Genomic DNA, 5,799 nt, shown 5'->3' with positions numbered 1-5,799 from the left:
GACGATTTTATCCACTTCATATTGGTGTATAGCCTTCATGGTAATTACTTCTTCATTCAATTTGTCTCTTTGCATCTTAATCTCCTTAATCGACGATGTTACATCTTTAATATTAGTCCAATCACTTTGCGGGAAGATTTCATCTTCCCATTCCCAAAACCCACATGAACTAGGTTGTCAAACATAATTCAAGAAGAACATTTAGGTTTCAAAATTACAGTAAAATTATTTAAAAAAAGAAGAAGAAGAGAAAACTAAAAAATATGGTAACCTTAGGCCTTAGACATTTGTCGAATTTTCTTCCAGAGTTATATGGAGTAGACGAAGTGAAGTGTTTGGCTATAATGCCACAACGACACCTAATCTGTGATGAACAACTATCTTGCGACATTTAACAACCAAAGCTATGACGAGAATGAAGAAAAGAGAAATTTTGGGAAGATTTCAGTCGAGCCCTAATTTCTTAGCAATGGAATGTATTTTGGGGGAGAAAAAGAAGACGGTGGGTATGGGTCAAATTACTTGGAGTGAAATTGGGTTTGGGGGACTAAATAGCCATTGGGTGTGGGGCTTATAAGTTAGTGGAAGTCCTAACTGGCAGCTGAGTTGGCAACTGACTTGGAAAAGAGATGGGGTCAGCTGCCACATCGACGAGGCATTAGGGTTAGGGATAATTGCATTAACTTTATTAACGGTAGGGTGGGGATTGAATGTAAAGTATAACGGGGGATAAACGTGCCTTAATTTCAAAGTACAGGGGTAATAATGGCCTTTTCCCCTTAACAATATGATACAATGGGTAACAACCCTCCAAACAAGCTGTAAATATATCGGTATGAGGATCACATAAAAAAGGTAAACTAGAGACTCGTCCGAGACTTGTCTCAAACGTAGGTAGAGCTCGGGGATAGATGGGGGGTTGAGTCATTGTATATTTGGCATCCACGTTTCCCTTCTAACATCCGAGGGGCAAAATAGATCAATTGGCCAAGCTCAGAATTATATATATTCGATAGAACGAACGATTGATTGATTATATTTTTGGGCCGTCCAAAAAAATAATAGTCATCAAATATATATATTTTTGGCGAGATTTCGATGGTTCTGTTTATATACATGCTAGTATGTTACATGCAAACACATGCCTGATTTTCAAAAGGCAAAGATATAGTTTCATTATTCATTGAAATTCGAACCATTCGCCATCTCACCTTTGAATATATCTTAGTTATCAAAAAGAATATGTAGCTCTGTTTTTTTATCTATTCTGTTCTCTTTCTTGACTAGATAGAGATGGCCCATACATGTAATTATAGAAATAATTTTGTAAGTATATTAATTACTTTGAAAAGAGATTTTTTTTTATCTATAAGATAAATTAAATTGCTAATTTAACAGGTAGATTTCATGGTATCATACGTTGGGAATTTAGAATTGAGTGGATTTCCACTATTGAAGTATCTTGAAGATAGCTGATTTGTCCCTCCAACCATTTGTGGAACAGGGATGTTAAGGAGTATGATAAGTTATGACTATTATTTATCTTCATTAGTAATTTCTTATGATTTCAAAAAATATTTTCGATCTAAACAATAAAAAATTATTTCCCTTCTAAGTAAAATATTTGACTTGAACATTAAATTCTTGGAATTAAACATTAATAATTCAATAAGAGCTATCTCACTTTGGAGTCACCCAATTGATTTCCAATTTAATTTTTTAAAATTGAACATCAATAATCCTAATATCACTATAAAACAATTTAATTAGATATACTATCCTACAAGATTGCGTATTATTCTTTATTGTCAAACTTCAATAAGATGGCAAAAGTTGAACTTAAAACTATTTTTCTCCAAAATTTTTGCTAAGAGATATTGTTTCTCCATATTATCAATGGAGTAAAAACATTCATTTTATACTTCTTACAACTGATAGTGTCTACTACTATTGTGGAGACCAACAATTACTAATTTGACCATATATATAAAAAATATTTTAGAGTATACGATGTTGAACAAGTTTATTTATATGCTCACCCTAATCTTTTGGCACTCAAAGAGTAAACTAACTTCCAAAAAAGAGTAATCAAACTTCGAAATATACCAATATTGTATTTGAAGTTAAATTTTCATTTTGAATCATAGTTTCTTTTTTATACTCCCTTAGCTAATTTCTTTGGGAAATTATCAGCTATGTCCATTTATAGGTAGTTCATTACAAAAATTATTCAATTGATAAAATATTATTAATATTAGCTAAATAGGCCAATTAGTTATTTGTAGAAAAAAAAAAAAATCAAATTTTTGCTTTCTTTTGAGTGGATGCTATTAGAATAGATTGTGTATATCTTAAGGAGCTTGAATCTCAGTTTTGAGACGATTTGGTTAAGTTTTGAAGTGGTTTGAATTGAAAATTCGAAGTAAAAACTAAATATGAAAAAAATGATATGTGTATCACATTGTGTATCATTTGTATATCACATATGTATCATATTTGTATCGATTGTGTATAACATGTATATCCACGTATACCTGTGTGTGAGATACATGCGTGATACCTGTGTCGCAGAAGAATTTTTTGAACTCGAATAATTACGAATTTTGATACAAAACTAGTCCAAATCACCTCCAATCTTCCTCAAATTTTGTATATTGACTTATCTATATGTTTTCAATGAATTTTAACTATACCCATTATAAAAATTCCTTTTTTGTTTAGATTTTTGAAATATTGTATATTTTTTTTTTGTATTTTATCCCCTTATTTGCTACCTCATCCATGAAATTTCCTTTTCGTCTTGCATCTAATGTTGCTAATCACGCTTAAAATATATGGAAGGTGATTTTTACATGTGATTCTTTGAAAGAAAGAACCTTATTTATTTGGTTTTTCAATTTTTATATATATTTGACTAGTTTTGGTAAGTCTATGACTAATGACTAGAGGTTGGTAAATTGAAACTTATTTGGGACACTTGTGTAAGTTTCCCAATTTCCTTTTGCTATCCAAACTCCAAAGGTCTTCCCGAAGCGTGCCTTTTGAAGTATAAGTAATTTTGTATTCATCTCTAACTTCCAAAATGAGTATTGGATGATTTATTTGGTAGACGGTTTAATATAGTTATAGTTCTATCCCATATTAATCCAATTAGGTCTGAAAGGTAGTCTATTTAAAGCACGGGTTAATGCAATTTTTTGTGGATGAAAATTATATTAGTGTTAATTTATCTATGCGAAGTGAACCAAATTAATTAATTTTTCACAAAAAACTTGACCTTGTTATGAAATAAAGACTATAAAGTAAAGACAAGTATAGAGAGAAACTGATATATTATTCGAATTCAAACTGATGTACATAATGAACTGAAATCTCTTCTATTTATAGAAGAAAGGAAGCTGCTGTGTAAGTTGCTACGCAAGCTGATGTGTAAGCTGCTACTACAAGCTGCTGTGTAAACTGCTATTACAAGCTGATGTGTAAGCTGCTACGCAAGCTGCTACTGCAAGTTGCTGTGTAAGCTGCTATTGCAAGCTGCTGTGTAAGCTGCTACTATACCAGATATGAATAATCTTCTACCTAGGGTAATGTTTATCCATAACCGGGTACCGAAGTGATAAGCTTCTTCAGAAAGCTTATTTCCAATAGAGTACTAAATAGATAAACATATTTACGGTGGAGTCCCATATGGATAAGCTTCTTCAGGAAGATTATTTACAACGGAGTACTAAATGAACATCCATAATATAATATATTTATAACACTCTCCCTTGGATGTTCATTAAAAGATAATGTGTCTCATTAAAACCTTACTAGGAAAAATCACGTGGGAAAAAATCCTAGTGAAGGAAAAAGAGTACACATATTTAGTAATACGCATTGCTAAGTGCCTCATTAAAAACCTTATAAGGAAAACCCCATGGGAAAAAACCTTAGTAAGGGAAAAAGAGTGCATCGCGTATTTTACTCCCCCTGATGAAAACCTTGTTTCAAATATTTGAGTCTCCGCATTCCAATCTTGTATACCATCTTCTCAAAAGTTGAAGTTGGCAAAGATTTAGTGAATAAATCTGCTGGATTATCACTTGAACGGATTTGTTGCACATCAATGTCACCACTTTTCTGAAGATCGTGTGTGTAGAATAATTTTGGTGAAATGTGCTTCGTTCTATCTCCTTTTATAAATCCTCCCTTCAATTGGGCTATGCATGCAACATTGTCTTCGTATAAAATTGTGGGTCTTTTCTCACATTTCAAACCACATTTTTCTCGAATAAAATGAATTATTGATCTCAACCATACGCATTCCCTACTTGCTTCATGAATAGCTATTATCTCAGCGTGATTTGAAGAAGTAGCAACAATAGATTGCTTTGTGGAGCGCCATGATATGATAGTACCTCCATATGTAAATACGTAGCCGCTTTGAGATCGAGCTTTATGGGGATCAGATAAATAACCTGCATCTGCATTACCAATATGATCTACACCACTTTTGTTAGCATTAGCAAGATAAATAAGTGCACCATCTACACCGAGATAGAGTATTTCAGGACCAAGGAGCTCTTCATCCTCTTCTAGAGGTTGGAACGGATCCTTATTCACTTCAAGTGATTGAATATTCATTGGTGTACTTAATGGGTACACTTTGTCCATGTAAAAGTATTTTTAAGACCCTCTTGGAGCTCTTCCGGAGTTCCAATAAGATTTATGTCACCAACATAAATAGCAAGTGTAACAAATTTTGATGACATTTTCTTTATAAAAATACATGGACAAATAACATAATTTATGTAACTTTCTTTCAACAAATATTTACTGAGGCGATTATACCACACGCGCACAGATTGCTTTAAACCGTACAAAGATCTTTATAATTTGATCAAGTACATCTATCAAGACTTTGAATTATATGCTTCGGGCATTTTCAATCCTTCAAGGATCTTCATATAGATTTAGCCAAATAAGTCATATAGGTTAAGACTTGTATCTAAATGGTATGACATCTTCAAGTGTCTGGACTGCTAGTCCGATCCTTACAATCGTTTACAATATTGTGCACTATATTTTATTAAATATATTGTTGACGATCATTTTGTGTCAGTTCCGAAGCGACATAACTTGTGGAGATCTCATCACTTTTTTTATTTTCAGGTACCTGAACTTTTTCGGGAGTTTCATGAAATGTTATGTCGTGGGCTCTTCTAGAGCTTATTTCCTCCTCATTTTGATCATTAGCTCCTACTTTTTTTCAAGGATTGTTACCTTTGGAACCGATTGGTCTACCACACTTCATGCATACAGTAAACTCTATCCTTCAGGGACTTTAATTTTAATAGGAGCATTTGCAGCTGAAATATGATATTTAATTTTGGATCAGCAAATGCTTCTGGCATTCGACTTGAATTATCTTCTATGTGAAGATCATGATAATTCGATTCATATAACATATTTTTCAACTGTTTATTCCATCCCCCAAATGTTAGAAAAACTAACATATATCCCCAATCATCTTTGAAAAACATATCTTTGTGTATTATGGTAGAGAAATTAATCATATACCACGCAACAAAAGATAGTAAAAATATTTGGTTTCTGATCCTAAACCAATTGTGAAGGGAGGACTTATCATATATTGTTGATCTGATGCATACAAGTGCTGCTATATGCAATTTAGAAAATCTTAGACCAACACATGAAGCTTTGTTCTCATAAGCAATAGTTTAGCCATTAATAGGAGGTATTCAATGCTAAACCAGCTTGGATATAAACTAGCATTATCAAGATGAACTGTCTTGA

The sequence above is a fragment of the Nicotiana tabacum genome, chromosome 11 (genome assembly GCF_000715075.1).
Source record: "Nicotiana tabacum cultivar K326 chromosome 11, ASM71507v2, whole genome shotgun sequence".
NCBI classification, from domain to species: domain Eukaryota; kingdom Viridiplantae; phylum Streptophyta; class Magnoliopsida; order Solanales; family Solanaceae; genus Nicotiana; species Nicotiana tabacum.
Note: the sequence above shows the minus strand (reverse complement) of the source record.